This window comes from Podarcis cretensis (assembly GCF_951804945.1).
Source record: "Podarcis cretensis genome assembly, chromosome: 14".
Taxonomy (NCBI): Eukaryota; Metazoa; Chordata; class Lepidosauria; order Squamata; family Lacertidae; genus Podarcis; species Podarcis cretensis.
In genome coordinates this window covers 18,045,520-18,066,476 of record NC_137183.1, presented here as the reverse complement: position 1 = coordinate 18,066,476, position 20,957 = coordinate 18,045,520, and the positions used below count along the sequence as shown (strand labels likewise).

At 47.7% G+C, this 20,957-nt stretch overlaps 1 protein-coding gene across 1 annotated transcript in view; it reads left to right on the top strand.

Moving 5' to 3' along the window:
* Positions 1-20,957, top strand: part of LOC307202704 (uncharacterized protein) — a gene marked incomplete at its 3' end in the record, with an annotated part of 41,243 nt that overhangs the window by 12,636 nt on the left and 7,650 nt on the right. The window lies entirely within an intron of this gene.

The following is a 20,957-nucleotide window of genomic DNA, read 5'->3' as shown; positions in this document are numbered from 1 at the left end:
GCTAATGGGGCCTCCTGCTGCCGCCGCACCGCCGGAGCACAATTTCTGTTCTCATCCTGAAGCAAAGTTCTTAACCCGAGGTACTATTTCTGGGTTAGCGGAGTCTGTAACCTGAAGCGTATGTAACCTGAGGTACCACTGTATTTTGTTTGCCTTTGCAACTTAAGATACACACGTTTGCATGTTTCTTTATGTGTTCCCACTTGTAAAAAAAGAAAGAAAGAAAAGGTAAAGGACCCCTGACAGTTAAGTCTAGTTGCAGACGATTCTGGGGTTGCGCGCTCATCTCGCTTTATAGGCCGAGGGAGCCGGCGGTTGTCCACAGGTCAATGTGGCCAGCATGACTAAGCTGCTTCTGGTGAACCAGAGCAGCGCACGGAAACGCCATTTACCTTCCTGCTGGAGTGGTACCTATTTATCTACTTGCACTTTTTGGCGTGCTTTCAAACTGCTAGGTTGACAGGAGCTGGGACCAAGCAATGGGAGCTCACCCTGTTGCGGGAATTCGAACTGCCAACCTTCTGATCGGCAAGCCCAAGAGGCTCAGTGGTTTAGACCACAGCGCCACCCACGTTCACACTTGTACGCACACACATATATTTAAAAACTCAAACTGTGTCACAGAATTCAGAGAAGTCTGCTGTCCGATTGTTAACTGCATCCATGTATATGTCTGGAAACTGCAAATTGCGTTTACTTTAAGATGCAAACCAAGCAAAATACAGTACTACAAGCCAGGGCCATCCAGTGAAGCTGAATTATTATTTATTAAATTTGTAAGAATATTTGCAAGTAAACAATGAGGGTTGCAGCTGTTGCCCAGATCATTACTCACAAATGCCACCTTTGGAGTTATCTACATGGTAAACAGTTTAACACTTTTTTTACACACAACAAAGGGAAAAACTAACTCAAAGCCAGATGCAGGGAGGAGAAAAAAATTACATTCAAAGGTTTCTTCAAAACATTATCTTTTGGACAGATACGCTGTGGAAAATTTCATCTCCGAAAGAGATTTTGACAGAAAGCTGGCGTATGCAAAGATGAAAGTTGTAATGGTTCCTGATTTTTCCAGTTTCCACTAGCAGATGGAAGCTATGGTAAATCTTCCCTTCTGATTTTCATTACATCTATCTTCTGCCTTCATAAAACTGTCACATCTCCCTTGCTAGTTTTTATTACTCTGCTGGAGAGATACAATATTCTGCTAAACCCATACTTGATTACAGAGAAGGAACCAGAAACTTACACAGTATACCTGAAGGAGCGTCTCCACCCCCATCGTTCAGTCGAGACACTGAGGTCCAGCTCCGAGGGCCTTCTAGAGGTTCCCTCCCTGCGAGAAGTGAGGTTGCAGGGAACCAGGCAGAGAGCCATCTCGGTAGTGGCCCCCGCCCTGTGGAACGCCCTCTCATCAGATGTCAAAGAAATAAACAATTATCAGACTTTTAGAAGACATCTGAAGGCAGCTCTGTTTAGGGAAGTTTTTAATGACTGATGTTTTATTGTGCTTTTAATATTCTGTTGGGAGCCGCCCAGAGTGGCTGGGGAAACCCAGCCAAATGAGCGAGGTAATAATAATAATAATAATAATAATAATTGTCAGGGACTCAGCGGGAGCGCAGGGAGGAGAGGAGATGGAAAGCGAGGGGGAGCAATCCGAGGGCAGCGTAGGAGAATATGACAGCAGCCTGATAGATTCCATGAGCCTCTCCAGCGAATCGGAGGATTCACAGAAGGGGGCGCCGATGGGCAGGGCAAGGGGCGACCCAAGGGGGACACCCCAGAAGCAAGGGGCCAGCGGGGACTCCCAGAGCACCAGTTGCAAATCAGGACCAGCTTCCCCACCAGAGCGTAGTGGGGGGGAGGAGTCCCAGGTGTCAGAGCCCACATATGCACCACCAGCGAGAGAAGATGAGTCAGGGTGGACCACGCCTCCATCGGAGAGCGAGTTAACGGTTAAGAGGAAAGTTGCAGGCTGGGCGCGCGCGCCAAGTTCAAAGGTACAGGCGAGCGGCACAGAAGGTAGCCCGGATAGGGAACCAGGTCCTAAAGCCCGCCGGAAGGAGGGGCAAGAATCGTCAGGGTCAGCGTCAGAGGAGTCGAGGAAGGATGAGACCCTAGCGGGCAGGAGGGCCCAGAGGAGAAAGGAATTTAGGAAGAGGTGGAGCAAAGCGAGAGTCTTAAACTGGTGTGGAGGGGGAGGAGACTCAGACAGGACTTCGCCGGTCTAAGCTCGGGACGTAGAGCTGCACGCTGCGGCTTTGAAATGGAGACTGAATCTCAATAAAGACTTTTGTACATAACTACAGCCTAGCGTTGGTCCTCTGTGAGCTGGGACCTGGAGGCAGCTCTGACAGTAAGTCCTGTCTCAAATTTCAAAGAACCTCGCAACGTGAGAGGACGCAGCGAGGGGCGAAGATTGGTGCTTCGCGAGCTCACAAAAGCAGCACAAGATGACTACAGAAGAACGACTGGCAGCTTTGCAAGAAGCCGTGGTACAACTTAACGCAGAAATACGAGCGGCAAGGAGGAGAGAAGAGGAATCAGATGCTGTCTGCAAGGATCTGCAAAACAGGTTGGAAATGTTGACTAAACAGGGGCCACCGGCAGCCAAATCAGAAGGGATCGGGCTCGGGAAGAGAGGGGGGAGCCTGGTGTCGCATTTCGATGGGAGTCTGCAGCAATATCCTAACTTCAGAGCAGACGTAGTTTTTGCGCTAAAGTTGCTGGAGAAGGACTTTAGAGATGAGCAGGAGAAAGTAGGCTTCATACTAACGCATCTCCATGGAGAAGCTAAAGCGTGGTTGCGCAATCTGTGGAGAGATAATGATCCAGTCCTCCAAAACGCAAAAGCCTTCATTAAGGCGATGGACGATTGTTTTTTATCGGAGATAGATGTCGATGTCGCTAGAAAAGAGATTCACGGTCTGAAACAAGGCAGAGCCACTGTAAGGCAATATCATTCCCGCTTTTTTGCATTGGTCAACGCGCTGGGATGGGAAAAAGACTCAGCGTCCGTCAGGGACCTGTTCTGGGAGGGGCTGAACGGGGCTGTGAAAGACGAAATCGCAAGGGGGGAGAGGCCACGGAGCACTCAAGAAGTGGTCCAGAAGGCGTTGACGATTGGTGTGCGGCTGGAAGAACGTCCCTGGAGCAAAGATGAAGGGCGTTGGGGACGCACGCCAGCAAGGGCACCTCCTTTCTTCCCCAGAGACTCAGCGCGCGCTCAATCCACGCCTCCACTGGGAGGGGGAGAGGAGCCGATGGAGATAGGTGGTGCCAAGGCTCAGTCAGCGACCAGAGCCCTCACACCAGGAGCAGCCAAGGTGAAGCCTCCTAGAGGGAACAGGAAGTGTTACATCTGCGAAAGTGCTCAGCATATGGCAAAAGAGTGCCCCCAGAGGCTCCACAAGCACAATGCAGCCTCAGCAAAAGTAACAGAAGCAGCTCAGCAGAGGGAACCGCAGCAGGGAAACGACGAAGTCTGGCTGGAAGCAGAGCCGCTGGGGCCCAGCCAGACGAATCAGTGAAGCAGTCCCCAGGAATCTTACAGCCCACAGACCCCCTCCCGCCCAAACCAGTGGTGCAGCTCACCGCAACACTCCAGCTTCCCAATGGGCTCACCATGGAAGTGCCTATTACCATTGACTCTGGTAGCAATGCAGACTTTATGGGGGTGGATTTCATCAAGCAACATAGCATAGCGCTCCTGCCTGCCACGATGCCCCTGAAAGTAGTGACAGTCGATGGAAGAGAATTGCTGGGGGGACAGGTGGTACAGCAAACGCCGCCAATGGTGATGCGCATTGGAAATCACCGCGAAGTCATCAGCTTCAACGTCACCCAACTGTCAGACACGCCCATAGTGTTGGGCATGAGCTGGTTGGACAGGCACAGCCCGGCATTGGCATGGTACCAGCGTAAATTGACCTTCTGCTCCTCCTACTGCGCAGAACATTGCATCATGACTAACCAGGAGGACGAGGGGCAAGAGGATGACCCACAGCTACAACTGGGCATGCTGCAAGCTGTACCCGACAAGTACAAGGCGTTTTTGGAGGTCTTCTGCGAGAAGGAAGCGGACAAGCTGCCTCCCCACAGACCCTACGACTGCAAGATTGACCTCCTGCCGGGGGCAACGCTGCCGACCGGAAAACTGTACTCCATGTCTGAAGACGAACTGCAAGAGCTCAGGGAGTTCATAGATCACAATTTGAAGCGGGGATTCATCCGAGAATCCAAAGCAGTGGGGGGCAGTCCTGTTTTCTTTGTGAAGAAAAAGGACACGCCCCAGAAGAGGCTTGTAGTTGATTTCAGAATTTTAAATTCGAAAACCAAGCCCACGGCTTTCCCGATGCCCAAGATCGACGACTTGCTCGCGACGGTGAGAAAGGGACGCATCTTCACCAAGCTGGATCTACGAGGGGCGTACAATCTTATACGCATGCGGGAGGGCGACGAGTGGAAGACGGCCATGTTCACGCCCTTGGGCACCTATGAGTATAGGGTTATGCCTTTCGGTTTACAAAATGGCTCCCACTGCTTCCAAGCCTTCATGCATCACGTGTTAGCGGGGCTCCTATACAAGAAGTGCGTCTGCTTCTTGGACGACATTCTGATCTTCTCGGAATCGCAGGAGGCTCACGAGAGAGATGTCAAGGAAGTCCTGCAAAGACTACGGGAGCACAGGCTTTACGCCAAGCTGGAGAAATGCCAGTTCGACATGACGGAGGTGGATTTCCTGGGCTACAAGCTGTCCGACAAGGGAATCGCCATGGACAGCGCCAAGGTACGATCAGTACTGGACTGGAAGAGCCCGCGCAATCGGAAGGAGGTCCAGAGGTTTGTCGGCTTTGCTAACTTTTATCGCAAGTTCATCAAGGGTTTCGCTATGCAGACGGCGGCCATCACGGACACCCTCAGCTCCAAGAAGAAGAAGTTCATCTGGACGGACCAGGCGGAGCAGTCCTTTCAGAAACTCAAGCGTCTCTTCGCTTCCGAGGAACAACTGCTGCATGTGAACCCCAGCAAGCCCATGAGGGTGGAGACGGATGCCTCCGACAGAGCCGTGGGGGCAGTCCTGTTGCAGCGAGACCCGCAAGGGGATTGGAGGCCGTGTGCTTTCTACTCCAGGAAGCTCAGCAAGTCGGAGCAGAACTACACCATCTGGGACAGAGAGTTGCTGGCCATTCATGCAGCATTCAAGGCGTGGCGGCACTTCCTCATCGGAGCCAAACACACGGTGCAAGTTCGCACGGACCATAAGAACCTGGAGTACTGGCGCACGGCGCGGTTCCTGAACCAGAGACACATCCGCTGGGCGGAGTTCTTCGCGGATTTCGACTTCAGGATAGAATATATCCCCGGAGACAACAACGTCATGGCTGATGCGCTCTCCAGGAAGCCGCAGTATCTGGAGGAAGCAGCACCGGTAGCGGCCAAGCACATTTTCGCACCCAAGGCGTGGGCATGCGCTTCTGCCACAATAGACCTGGAAGCGATACGGCGCGAGCTGCGAACAGATTCCTTCGCGCGCTCCAAGATGGAGGAGGTGCGCAGCGGCACGGCAAAGGACGACGAGTTCCAGATACGCGACGGACTGCTCCTCCGCAAGGGGGCCATCTACGTACCGGGAGATGAACTCCGCGCGACAGTACTGCAACAGCTACACGACGCACCCAGCGCCGGACATTTCGGCAAGGAAAAGACGGTGGAATTAGTAGCCAGAGACTTTTGGTGGCCCAAGATGCGGGGAGAAGTCGCGGAATACGTCACGAGGTGCGACACCTGCCAAAGGGCCAAGCCAGTACACAGACCGCCGGCGGGACTGTTAGAACCGCTACAGACCCCGTCCGAACCGTGGGAGAGGGTAGCCTTGGACTTTGTCACTGACCTGCCCAGCTCGAGGGGCAAAACAGCAGTACTTGTGGTAGTCGACATGTTCACCAAGATGGCGCACTTCATTCCTTGCGCGAAGGTGGCCACAGCGGAACAGACAGCCAAGCTGTTCATAGACCACGTGTTCAAGGTACACGGCCTGCCACGGTCTATCCTGTCTGACAGGGGGCGCCAGTTCATCTCGAGTTTCTGGCGGAAGCTGATGGGGATCCTGAACGTCAAGGTCAACCTAGCGTCGGCAAGACACCCGCAGACCAACGGACAAGCGGAGAGGGTCAACGCCGTCATGCAGCAGTACCTGAGATGTTACGCCAACCAGCAGCCCTCGACCTGGGTGGACTATCTGCCCCTGGCCGAGTTTGCCTACAACAACACACAACACGTGTCCACGGGGGTGACACCGTTTTTTGCCAACCACGGGCGACATCCCAGGACCTTCCCGGGCTTAGAGAAAGAGGGGGAGGGGGAGCCACAGGGAGCAGAGGCATTGGCAGAGGAGTTACAGGAGGTCCATGAACAGCTCCGTAGACAGTTAGACCTAGCAAAACACGTAAACAAGATGCAAGCAGACAAACACAGAAGAGTGGGGGAGGACATACGGGTAGGGGACTGGGTCTGGTTAGCGGCCCAGGCAGTGCCGGCCAGGTCCTTAGCTAAGAAGAAGCTAGGACACAAGCAGTTGGGCCCTTACCTAGTCGAGGCACAGATCAACCCAGTGGCTTTCCGTTTGACACTACCGGAGGGTTCCAGAATGCACCCGGTCTTTCATAGATCGGTGCTAACGCCCTACAAGGCACCTCACAGGTTTCAGGAGCCAGGAACAGCTCCCAGTCCGCTTAGAGATGCACCCATGACAGGGGGGTCGCCGAGGGCGGGGCCACTCAACGAGGTGACGGAGATTTTGGACTCGAGATGGGGGGAAGAGGGAGTCGAATATCTCATCGCAAGGGAAGGTGCCCCGGCCAGCGCCAACAGCTGGGTGCCGTACTATGCGGTGGAGGAGCACTACCTCAAAGACGAGTTCCACGCACTCTTCCCACACAGGCCCATGCCGGAGGATTATTTTGACGAATATCTTTTCACCCCCACACTCTCAGCCAGTACGTTTCAGGGGTTCTCCTCGGTTGAGGAGACGGTTCCAGAGACTACCTCGCCGGAGGGGTCGGTCTCAGACTTGGGTGGGGAGCGCTCTTATTGGTGGGACACTCAACCCGAGGAGGAGTGGCGCAGGAGACTGCTCAGAGGGCCCTGGCACGCAGACTACCCAGAGGAAATGGGGGAACAAGGGGGCATGGACGGGTTGGGGGAGGATCCTGGTTTCGAGCACGCCGGCAACGAGATGGAAGCGGAGGAGAGCGACGTCGATGTACCCGTCACGGACTGGCAGCATGCCAGGGGGGAAGACCGGTATCCGGCATGCACCCCCACAGCATTGGAGCACCCGGAACCCACGCCAGAGGAAGGGGAGGGGGGAAGGGGGGGCTTCGAGGGGGGGATGGATGTCAGGGACTCAGCGGGAGCGCAGGGAGGAGAGGAGATGGAAAGCGAGGGGGAGCAATCCGAGGGCAGCGTAGGAGAATATGACAGCAGCCTGATAGATTCCATGAGCCTCTCCAGCGAATCGGAGGATTCACAGAAGGGGGCGCCGATGGGCAGGGCAAGGGGCGACCCAAGGGGGACACCCCAGAAGCAAGGGGCCAGCGGGGACTCCCAGAGCACCAGTTGCAAATCAGGACCAGCTTCCCCACCAGAGCGTAGTGGGGGGGAGGAGTCCCAGGTGTCAGAGCCCACATATGCACCACCAGCGAGAGAAGATGAGTCAGGGTGGACCACGCCTCCATCGGAGAGCGAGTTAACGGTTAAGAGGAAAGTTGCAGGCTGGGCGCGCGCGCCAAGTTCAAAGGTACAGGCGAGCGGCACAGAAGGTAGCCCGGATAGGGAACCAGGTCCTAAAGCCCGCCGGAAGGAGGGGCAAGAATCGTCAGGGTCAGCGTCAGAGGAGTCGAGGAAGGATGAGACCCTAGCGGGCAGGAGGGCCCAGAGGAGAAAGGAATTTAGGAAGAGGTGGAGCAAAGCGAGAGTCTTAAACTGGTGTGGAGGGGGAGGAGACTCAGACAGGACTTCGCCGGTCTAAGCTCGGGACGTAGAGCTGCACGCTGCGGCTTTGAAATGGAGACTGAATCTCAATAAAGACTTTTGTACATAACTACAGCCTAGCGTTGGTCCTCTGTGAGCTGGGACCTGGAGGCAGCTCTGACAATAATAATAATAATAATAATAATAATAATTTTTTTTTTAATTATTATTATTATTATTATTATTATTATTATTATTATTATTATTATCACCACCACCACCATCATCTGCCTTTGCCTATCATTTATGCTCGAAAAGTCTGAAAAGGGTTTCAAAGCTTCGGCCCTCTAAGAGGCTACACTTCAACCGACGGTTATCTGCCAGATCGTGCGCTACCTTCACACCTGCTTTGCCAAGCAAAGAACACAGCCTGAGCTTGATCAAGACAGTCAGCGAAGCCTCTTAAGCACTTTTAAGCTGATTTAGGTCAGAGTAACCCTCTTCCGAAAGGCCTTGTGCAGAGTCCTTGAGAAGAGCACACACGTAACTAGGGCAGGGTTGCCCTGAAACGGAGCCAAGGTCGGTGCTTAACTGACAAAGTTCTCCACCGTCCCCTGATATGATACGGCTAGAAATAATTAGCAAGGCAGATTGCAGTAAGATGCTATTTATGCAGCTGCTAAGCTCCGAAGGTCCAATTAAATGCATTGACTTTAAATTCATTCTCTTGGGCAGTCACCTGAATAAGTCATAAAAGATGGTATTCTCTCCCCCCCCCAAGCATTTTGGGATTTCTGCTCCCAGTGGGCCTGCGTATTCCACTTACGCCTGTACTAAGTAAGTTTTGCAGTTATTTGTACTGTTATCTGCAGAACCTGTTTGAGAGGAGGACAAAAGCAAGCTTCTTAAATTCCCTTTCAATGCTTTTTTTGAAAACTTATTTCTGTAAATGGAGAATATGGAGCAAAATGGAGCAGGGCGTGGGGACTCCTGTAGCAAATAACATGGATTGATTCTAAAGGTGGTCTACACAAGTTTCTCCTCAGGGTGATATAGGTGCTAGTCCGACAGCTCCTTATTTACATGGGGGTTCCGTTCCGAACCTCCTCATGCATCAGTGAAGTCACATAAAATGGGGAGTCACCAGTTGAGAGATACGGAATTCCTCGTTAAATTACAGACATTATTTCTAGATTCGCATCTATACACACATTGCATGGATTTTTGCAAACAGCTGTTAAGGTAAAGGAAAAGGACCCCTGGATGGTTCAGTCCAGTCAAAGGCGACTATGGGGTTGTGGCGCTCATCATGCTTTCAGACTGAGGGAGCCAGCGTTTGTCCACAGACAGCTTTCCAGGTCATGTGGCCAGCAGGACTAAACCACTTCTGGTGCAATGGAACACCGTGACGGAAACCAGAGCGCACGGAAACGCCATTTACCTTCCCACCACAGCGGTATCTATTTATCTACTTGGACTGGCGTGCTTTCAAACTGCTAGGTTGGCAGGAGCTGGGACAGAGCAACGGGAGCTCACCGCGTTGTGGGGATTCAAACCGTCAACCTTTCGATCAGCAAGCCCAAGAGACTCAGTGGTTTAGACCACAGCGCCACCCGCATCCATACACACACCAAACATCAAAATTACATTTAAATCCCATGGCCCCCCACCCAAAGCCTGTAGTTTATCCCCCAGAAAGCTACAATTCCCAGCTCCTTAACAAACTACAGTTCCCAGCATTCTTTAGGGGAAGTAATGTGCTTTAACTGTATGGCGCAGAAGCAGTCTAAATCATATTTCCAAGTACTGTAAGTAGAAGACTGCAGAGCCCACACCTTCTCCACTCTGTGAATCTGCCCTCGCACACCCATAATTAGACGGGGGGGGGGGGAATCTATAGCTCTCCATCAACATGCTAATACCCCTTTTCAAATGCAAATGGAAACTTTTAAATAACCCAAGTAGAAAAGGGGTTATGGATAAACATTGGAGCAGAGCCAAAAGCTTTACCATACATCACCCTGAGGGGATATTCTCAGACCTCAGGATCCCTTTGAGAAACTAACAAAGGCTCTCTGCCACTCAAAAACCCCCACGGATTTTCAGGGAGCCGTTTTTCAGTACCAGATAAGGAAGGGCTGACATTTTAAATACCAGCAAGTCACTGAAAATGGGTATTATGGAAACATGATTTAATCCTACATGCTGAAGGAAAGTTAAGTTGGATGAGGGTTTCATAATTTTTACAGCAAGGGTGTTCACACCAATTCATCTATCTGTGCACATAACTGAGCTGTACTAGTCAATATGTGTATACCTTTTCACTTGTATTTGTGCAGACCTTTCACCTGTGTTTAGTGTATTGTGTGAACAAGCCTACAGTGCTTTTCATTTTGAAACATCAGTCTTTAGTAGGGTGAAAAAGAATTAAGCATAGTTTTGTTCTGTGAAGGCAGAATTGTGTATCTAAGCCATTCCAATCAGTCCTGCCTTTCAAAAATATGTTTTGGGGGCAGATGAACTGAAGCACCAAGTAGCAAGATTGTTCTACCTCATTTATTTAATTAAAGTAATATGGGGCAATTTTGCATTATTGTAATCATCATTATTATTTGTATACTGCCCTTCATCCAAACATCACTGGGCGGTTTACAACATAAAAATACAAAAAGAGAACACAAATGGTTTTGTAGGTGTATAATAATGTTTGTCACCTGCTTTTGAAAGCAGTGTGGAATGGTGATTTAGAGAGTTGGAGCAAGGCTGTGGAGACCCAGAGTCAAGTCTCCACTTGAGTTGCAAAGTTCACTGGATGACCTTGGGTCATTTGCCATCTCTTGTCCTAACCACCCCAAGAGGGTTGTTGAAAAGATCAAAATGGGTATTAGCTGTGATAGTAGGACAGAAGCAGAAGGTTCACCAGTGCATCTCTGTAGCGTTAGATTTATGGCCTGTGGGATCTGCATGTGGCGGGGGGTGGAGCTGGTACCCATTCATTCACATAAATACGGCCATGTCCAAAGAGAAGAAGAGAAGAAGGGTTTGGATTTGATATCCTGCTTTATCACTACCCGAAGGAGTCTCAAAGCAGCTAACAATCTCCTTTCCCTTCCTCCCCCACAACAAACACTCTGTGAGGTGAGTGAGGCTAAGAGACTTCAAAGAAGTGTGCCTAGCCCAAGGTCACCCAGCAGCTGCATGTGGGGGAGCGGGGACGCGAACCCGGTTCACCAGATTACGAGACTCCCGCTCTTAACCACTACACCACATTGGCTCTCTCTAGTTACAGGAAGAACTGAAAATATGGAACCAGTAAAAGTGTGTAATAGAGTTATATCTAATGTGGGGTCTGCATGTGGTTGGGTCGGTGGGGGGGGGGGAGGAGGCTGGCACCTATTCGTTCACATAAATACAGCCATGTCCAAAGAGAAGAGAAGCAATATAATACACCCCCCCAAAAAAAATATTAGAATTCATGAATGACAATTCATTTTTTATTGTCACGTTTCAAAGATAGCCTCTCGGTTAATGATGTATGCTAATAACCTGGGGGCACTCAGCTCGGTGCCGGATTTACGTATAAGCTAAACAAGCTATAGCTTAGGGCCCCACTCTCTTGGGGGGCCCAAAAAATTTAAAGAAAAAAAACCCTGTATGTACATTTCCAAAATATAAGATAAAAAACAAATAAAATAAAACCTACATACAGCAACAGTGTTTTGTGTTGTATAGGCTCCTATTTGTTATTTGCAAATGGCTTTAGATACCTATTAGGTCCATAAATCACCATATAGCATATATTCAACACAAAAAACAGCGCCAATTTGTTGTTGACAAAGGACAGCTGGACATACAAAGAGCCCCATTTCCTTTAGTAGCTTAGGGTCTCATCAAACCTAATTCCAGCCCTGGTCCCACATCTGGGTGTACTGTGCATACAGGGGCATCTCTGTGAGCACCAGATCCTGAGCTCATTTGTGCCTTGTATGTAGGCTTCCTGGGAGCATCTGATTGGCCGCTGAGGGAACGAGGAATGCTGGACAAGATAATCCATTGGTTGGATTCAGCAGAGCAGTTCTGGTCTGGTTCGACCTCTCTTCTGCTGTTATCATGACACATTTCCTTTTCCCATCTTTAAGCCAGACTTGCAAATAACCTCTTGCTTTCTTGCTTTCTTGCAAATAACCTCTTGCTTGATTTCTGGGGGTGAGTAAGAACGGCCTCTAGGTGATAAGGCAGAGGGACTTTGCAAAAAATGGATTCCTTTTTTATTATTATTTTAAGCTGCAAATGACTAATATAGGTTACTGTGTGGGTGAATCAGTTGATTAAATACTGATATGAGTTGGTAATACTTGATGACTTATTTTCAAGATGGCTTTAGGCTGCTAAAGCTAATTTTATGGTATTCAAGGCTCCTCCCTCCCCCTGGGTGAACTACCGTATATTCTTTCTACTGCTGCTCTATTCCGATGGCAGAGAATTTCATTCACCAAACCCTGCCAAATGGGATTTGAGGAGAGGCGTCCTCGGTAAACAGCTTGAACGCCTCATTCATAAAGACTGAAATAGCATTAGATTTCATAACAACAAATGTCAGCACGAAGCCTGTGCTATCGGGATCATCTTTCATTAGGTTCTCGGCTGAGAAACTTTGCTTGAAAACAGTACAGTGTGTATATATATATATATATATATATATATATATATATGTAAAATCCTCCCTCTCCCTGACCAGATTAATGTATTTTGCAGAATTCATTCACAATGAATTAAGCCATAAGAATCCCCCTTTTTTAAAAAAGCTGTATTTCAAAACACCAGAAGTGACTTTCGTTCTATGAAACCACAAACAGCGTCAGATATGCTTTAACCAAAACAGATTATGAACTAATAAGCAGAGAAGTTTCCCACCCTTCCCTTCTTCTAAACTTTGGACAAGTTGCAGTTTTAAAGTTGACACACCCAGCTTGTTATTGCCGAGTTCAAATGTTTAAAAGGTGGGTGCTTTCTATATTTTCCCTTAGCCTTTCGCCCTTATTTTTATGACAACATATTCATGTGACATCTGTTTCTCTGGCAAGAACCTCGCATGAAGAAGCTTACTATAAATAACTTCACTATTAAATGAAAAAAAGAGAGCGGGGGAAGGGGGGGGAGAGAGAAAACTCTCTTCACTGCCGCTAACCCATACTGAGAACTGAACATTGAGCACAGTTTTCAAGGTTTTCAGATCTGGAATCCCCTTCTAACCCAAAACATGCATTTGGGAACCCATTTGGTTTCTTTCTTTATTTTTTCCAGTTATTTGTATGGTGGTATGGTGTCTGTGGCAACTCATCTTAGATCCAGACATGACCAGGAAGTGGGTCCTGCTCCACCTGTGTAAAACCTTTAGAGAGCCATTTACAGAAGACAGTTCTTTTATCCGAAGGGCTCTCAGACGACTGACCTTCAAACAACTGCATGGGTCAGCTCAAGTTTTCCCAAGTGGTCATTACTGAAATGCTGGAGTTGTTGGCGGGGGGTAAACAGAGACCCAGGGCTTCCACGAGGGTCAGAAAGGGCTTGGGGGTATAAAAGAAGTTTAGGAGATACAGTGCAAAAAATTAATTGGAATATATATATTAAATACAGTTTTTCCTCACTGGCAAGGGAAATACACTCTGTTCATGTCCATATCCTGTATTTAATATGATGGTTCCACAATGCAGCAGTATTCTCAGACCATGCTGCTTTATGGTGGAAGAAAATTGTACACAGATGCAGAGTTTCACTCTTTTATTTTTGTGTCAAGAGAATCATTCTAACACCCCTCCTTCCTTCCCTGAAAGATGCAAAGATATAAAAGCAAGCTGCCTTTTGAAAAGTTCAAAGAGCTTTTAAAAAGGGTTTGGAACTTGTTCCGCTTCCTTATTTTTTTACCTTTCAAGATTCCTAGGAATGGTGATTGATGGCTGATGCAATTAATTATATATTGGTGACTGATGCAAGTTGATTATTTGTGAATGAGGCAAGTCGATTATTTTTTAAGGAGGTGTGGATTAGGTAGGCTCTTGGAAAAATACAAATGAAACCAAATTTCACTCCTGTCCCTGCTAAGCACACTTACTAGGAGCAGGGGGGCTGACTTCTGAGTAAACACAAATAGGATTGCACCACCTGACTATTCTGATGTGCAAAAGTTCTCTCCACACACAGAGACAAACTTCGTGCTCATACAAAAAAATAAAAACCTTAATTATACAAGTGCAATCATATACATTTCCATTCAAGTCCCATTAAGTCATAAGAACACAAGAGCCCTGCTGAATCAGGCCAGAGGCCCGTTGAGTCAGTATCCTGTTCTCACAGTGGTCAGCTACATGGGTATTGATTGAAAGCCCGCAAGTGGGATCTGAGGGTGTTGGGTTCTGACACCAGTCCAACTTAAACTGTGATTAGACAATACTGTTCCAAAGATGGGTGAAAATCTGAACGGATGCCTCTTATTTTGTAGATTTTCATTTGCTTGAATCCCAGTGCTGATGTGTCATCTTGCTGCAGCTACATCTGCTTGTTATCTGAAACAGCCCATTTCTATTATTTGGTGTGAGAAAAAGACAGGTGAACTATGGGACAACACAAATTGCAGGTTGTCAGGTTAGCTTTATATTACCTTTAGAGAAGGAGTTGGGAACCTACGGTCCTCTGAATTCAACTCCCATCATGTCCTACCACCTTGATCAGGGTGAGGACCCAAATAATTACTGTCCAGTCAGTCTGACATCAATACCAGGGAAGATTCTGGAGCAGATCATTAAGCAAATAGTCTGTGAGCACCTAGAAAGGAATGCTGTGATCACCAATAGTCAGCATGGATTTCTGAAAAATAAGTCATGTCAGACTAATCTGATCTCGTTTTTTGACAGAATTACAACCCTGGTAGATGAAGGGAACACAGTGGATGTAGCCTACCTTGATTTCAGCAAGGCATTTGACAAGGTGCCCCATGATATTCTTGTAAAGACGCTGGTAAAATGCGGTCTTGACTATGCTACCACTCAGTGGATTTGTAACTGGCTGACTGACCGAATCCAAAGGGTGCTCATCAATGGTTCCTCTTCATCCTGGAGAAGAGTGACTAGTGGGGTGCCACAGGGTTCTGTCTTGGGCCCGGTCTTATTCAACATCTTTATCAACGACTTGGATGATGGACTCAAGGGCATCCTGATCAAATTTGCAGATGACACCAAACTAGGAGGGGTGGCTAACACCCCAGAGGACAGGATCACACTTCAAAATGAACTTGACAGATTAGAGAACTGGGCCAAAACAAACAAGATGAACTTTAACAGGGAGAAATGTAAAGTATTGCACTTGGGCAAAAAAAAAATAAAAAATGAGAGGCACAAATACAAGATGGGTGACACCTGGCTTGAGAGCAGTACATGTGAAAAGGATCTAGGAGTCTTGGTTGACCACAAACTTGACATGAGCCAACAGTGTGACGCGGCAGCTAAAAAAGCCAATGCAATTCTGGGCTGCATCAATAGGAGTATTGCATCTAGATCAAGGGAAGTAATAGTGCCACTGTATTCTGCTCTGGTCAGACCTCACCTGGAGTACTGTGTCCAGTTTTGGGCACCACAGTTCAAGAAGGACACTGACAAACTGGAACGTGTCCAGAGGAGGGCAACCAAAATGGTCAAAGGCCTGGAAACGATGCCTTATGAGGAACGGCTAAGGGAGCTGGGCATGTTTAGCCTGGAGAAGAGGAGGTTAAGGGGTGATATGATAGCCATGTTCAAATATATAAAAGGATGTCACATAGAGGAGGGAGAAAGGTTGTTTTCTGCTGCTCCAGAGAAGCGGACACGGAGCAATGGATCCAAACTACAAGAAAGAAGATTCCACCTAAACATTAGGAAGAACTTCCTGACAGTAAGAGCTGTTTGACAGTGGAATTTGCTGCCAAGGAGTGTGGTGGAGTCTCCTTCTTTGGAGGTCTTTAAGCAGAGGCTTGACAACCATATGTCAGGAGTGCTCTGATGGTGTTTCCTGCTTGGCAGGGGGTTGGACTCGATGGCCCTTGTGGTCTCTTCCAACTCTATGATTCTATGATCAATGATCAGGGGTGCTGCTGGGCCAGTAGCGTCTTCACTTTATGAAACAACTGCAAATGTGAATGTTAAGTCGAAGATTTCAGGAAACGCCAAGGAAATGAAGAAGGAAAGAGACACTCCACTGCTGCTGGCAGAATCAAATAAACATAATTGAGCTTTGACATAAACTTTTGAATGGAATGTCTTCTCCATTTAAGGAACACTAGGCAACTTAAGGAACTAGGTGACGTCAAGAACTGTTCAACCCCCAGAACCTAACTTCATTCATTGCACCACAGAGAGCCTTTCAGAAATAGCAGTAAAAGATATTTCTCTGGAAGTTCCTATATTGTAGACTTAATAGTTATAACTAGAGGCATTGTGAAATTGCCTGCAATTTTCTCAGAACTTGTGGTGTGCATCCCCACCCCCATCCCTGAAATTCCACGCAGAGGACAGGCAGCTGTCTATAATGTTGACGTTCTTATGAGTAGACGTCCTACGTGGTTTGCTGAATTTAGGGACAAGAAATGAATGACTGTCGTAATGCGTGTCCAGCAAGACCAACATTCAACTACAGGTGTGGACCCCACTCCCCACCAGGGAAGAAGGGGTGAAAGAAAATCTACATCAGGAACATGGTGGGGGAGAAAGATTATCAGTGGGATCTGCTGCCTGCTGCTGTGGATTCTGCTGCCTGAGGCAGTCGCCTCACCTGGTCTCATGAGTGGACTGGCCCAGTTCAACTATTCTGGAAGGGAGGGAATCGAAAGGAGGGTGGTAGTTACCAAATTATGGAAGAGGGGGAAACCTTGGTTTGAACTGCATTGCTCAAATCTGGAGGAAGTTGATTCAAATATTAGTTTGGAAGCTTTGCCTGCATTGTTGTAGAAAGATGGCCTAGTCAGAATCTGGTGATGTAAATCACCCTGATACTGATGTCATCATTCTTCTATTAGCACATTTTGCTGATATCAACCGGACACACATCCTGGACAGTGCAAATGGAAAAACCAGGAAACCCATTAATAAGGGCTGGGCAAAAACCAGGAAACTGATTAATAAGATCTGTGCAATCCTATCCACCTTTACTGTAAGAAAAGCCCAGCTTTTTCTTTCATCAAAGAATTTAGGGAGCAAATGTAAGGAACTGCAAGAAAACTTTGTTCAGTTAGGATTGTCTTGGTAGACAATGAGTCCTGGAAATATTTGTATTTTCAAAGCTTAAGGATAGAAGAACAAAGCCCAGTTTGAATGTTTTGGGAGAAGGAATCAGAACTGGAAAAGAGCAGCTAAAACATTTTTTTGTTTTAAAAACGTTTCACTCATTCTTCATTCAAGAGCAATAATAGTTTATAAGAGAGTCCACTCAATTTCTCGCAGATTTTGAGTGAACAAAGCCAGCTAAGAAGGAATGTTGAGAGATGTAAAAGTGAGATCTGCTGGAACTGTTCTACGTGCCCATCACAGACTCTCCACATTCTGTGGCCATTGAACATGTCCCGTTCTCACTGGGATGCTTTTTTTGGGGGGGGGGCTGCCCCCTTAGTTTTCCTCCTGCATTCTGTAACAGAGAGTAATGCTTAAGTATTAATCTCTCTCACACACAAATTTCAACATGTTGAAGGTACGGAAGTTTTAACATCTCTGAACTTGCACGTCTCGTCTCTCTGACCTGGTTTGCATATGCGATTAAACCGAAATGAGGTGGCAGAGAGCAACTTCTGCTGAACTCAATAGTGCACAGAATCAATAAGTGAAGGTCTTTTAGGAAACGTGGTCCAACTCCCATCTGGATCCAGGAAACCCAGAGCTGAGTAGCTCCCCAGAAAATGGGCTGTCCAAATCAATGGGGAACTTTGCCAGTTACTTTGATAGAATATGGACCACCTCCCGGGTTACTGTGATTTTATTGTTTCTTTATTTCATCTATGCTTTGCTTCCTATGAAGCACCTCAACACGATTTCAAGATAGAATACTAATAAAAAAAATCATTGGCAAAACAACTGTGCACACCAAAAATCATTTCAAATAAATTCAGATCCCCATTGAGATAAAAAGGTCCCCTTAGAAGCCTTGTTGGAAGTATTTGTATCAACGTGAGCACCCAATTCAAGGTGCTCAAATGAGTGTTTAAAGCTCTGAACAACTTTGGCCCCAAATATCTGAAAGACTGCCTCGTTCGCTATACACCTGCTCTTTGGCACCCCCTAAAGCTCTGGAATTCCCTCTCCACAGATGTGTGCTCTGGCATCTTAACTGTACAGCTTACATCTTATGCTCAATACCTTGGCCTTTGACACACAATATCTATGTACAGTTGTACCTCAGAAGTCGAATGGAATCCGTTCTGGAAGTCCGTTCAACTTCCAAAACGCCTCAGGACCCAAGGCACGGCTTCCGATTGGCTGCAGGAAGCCGTGTTGGACGTTCGGGTTCCAAAGAACATTCAGAAACCGGAACAGTCACTTCCGAGTTTGCGGCGTTAGGGAGCCAAAATGTTCGTCTCACAAGGCGTCCGACTTCCGAGGTACGACTACGACTGTATTTATAACCTTTAGAAGACATCTGAATGTGGAATGTTTTATTATGTTTTTATATACTGTGGTACCTCTGGTTGCGAATGGGATCCGTTCCGGAGGCCCGTTCACAACATGAAAAGAGTGCAACCCGCAGCGGCGCGTCTGCACAGGCGCGGATTGTGATTTGCCGCTTCTGCGCATGCGCGAGCGGCTAAACCCAGAAGTAACCCTTTCCGGTACTTCCAGGTCGCCGCGGGACGTAACCTGAAAGAACGTAACATGAAGCGGACGTAACATGAGGTATGACTGTATGGTGGAAGCTGCCTAGAGCAGCAGGAGCAACACAGTCAGAGGAGCAGGATACTGATACTACTACTACGACGATGACTACTACTACTACTGGGACTCAGTGCTACTTTTCTAGAAAAAGAAGTCCTGGAACTCACCATGAACCCCTTCCTTGTTCTCTTAGAATGGCAACGGCACCCACTTGAGTGAGTTCTGGCTGGGGGAAAAAAGCCCTGGACTCACTCTAGCTATTACTGTACTTTGTTTTAAACTGTTTTTAAGGCTGTATTTATATTGCTGTAACCCACCCTGGGACCTTCTGGTCAAGGGCGGATTAATATAATAACAATAAAACAATACTTTTGAGATATTAGCACAGATTAATTCTTCTGACTCTAGAGTGCTTTAGCTGATTTTAATCTTGTAACTTGATATGGTTGCAACCCGCCCTGGGACCTTATGGCGTAGGGTGGGTAAGAAATCCCATAAATAACAATGAAAGCTGAGGATGTAGCCGTTCCCTTTCCTTTTGTAGACCCCCCCTGCCGCCGCCCCCTCCACCACCCACTAAAATAGAAAGCTTAACTGCTACAAATCTTGGAGGTACTTTGCATTTAATCGTAAGCTGTTTATCATAATTGTTTCCACATGCTCATTGACAACTGCTGGGGGTGCGGTGGGGGCGACGGGGAGGGCGGAGAAAGAAAAAGTAAAGAAAATTTGCAGAACAAAAGCGAGCTGAAGCTTCCAGGAAGTGAACAGCTCCCTCCATTCTAATATTAGAAACAGGCAGCAGAGGAGCAGGATTTTAAGCATTCCTTGCTGTTCCCCACATAAACTTTAAAAGAGTTTGGAAAGCAAAAGCCCAAAGCGGACAGGTGGGAAATTTATTATTATTATTATTATTATTATTATTATTATTATTATTATTAGTATTATTACAAGGCTTGGGCTAAATTCAGGGCAGCAAGGTGAGTTTAACTGAGGGTTAAACACGCCCGCTGTGGATTCAGTTAGCTAGGAAGCAGGGCCTAAGAGGCTGAGTTGGGAGCCAGAAGTTCCCCGTTCAAATCCTGGCTCTGGGTTTCAAGGGGCTGCAGGCAGAATGCCCTTCAGTGGGTTCCTGCTTCTATGGGTGATGGAAGTGCTTTCTTCCTGAGAATAAAAGGTGTCAGTGTCCACTACGATCAGTGCCGGCTTAGGTGCTATAGCTTAGGGCCCCACTCTCTTGGGGGCCCCAAAAAAATTAAAGAATAAAACACGGATGTACATTTCCAAAATATAAGATTAAAAAAACAACAAATAAAACCTACATACAACAACAGTGTTTTGTGTTGTGTATGGACCTATTAGGTCCATAAATTACCGCATTTTTCACCCTATTGGACACACCGGCCCATAGGACACACCTAGTTTTTTTGGGGGGGGGGAATAAAGGGGAAAACATTCCCCCCCCAGCCGCGGATGTCTGCCCGAAGCGCGGGGCGCTCTGCTTCAGTGAGCCCTGCGCTCCGTGCAGGAGGCTGCTATCCGCAGCCTGGGGAGCCCTGCGGGAACTCCCGCGGGCTCCCCAGGCTTGCTGATAGCTTCCTGAAGCCTGGAGAGCGAGAGGGGTCGGTGCGCACCGACCCCTCTCGCTCTCCAAGCTTCAGTGAAAGCTTGCATTCACCCCATAGGACGCACACAGATTTCCCCTTCATTTTTGGAGGGGAAAAAGTGTGTCCTATAGGGCGAAAAATACGGTACCATATAGCGTATATTCAACACAAAAACAGCAACAATTTGTTGTTGACAAAGGACACCTGGACATATAAAGGGCCCCATTACTTTCAGTAGCTTAGGGCAAGGGTCAGCAAACTTTTTCAGCAGGGGGGCCGGTCCACTGTTCCTCAGACCTTGTGGGGGGCTGGACTAGATTCGGGGGGGGGGATGAACAAATTCCTATGCCCCACAAATAATCCAGAGATGCATTTTAAATAAAAGCACACATTCTACTCATGTAAAAACACTAGGCAGGCCCCACAAATAACCCAGAGATGCATTTTAAATAAAAGGACACATTCTACTCATGTAAAAACTGATTCC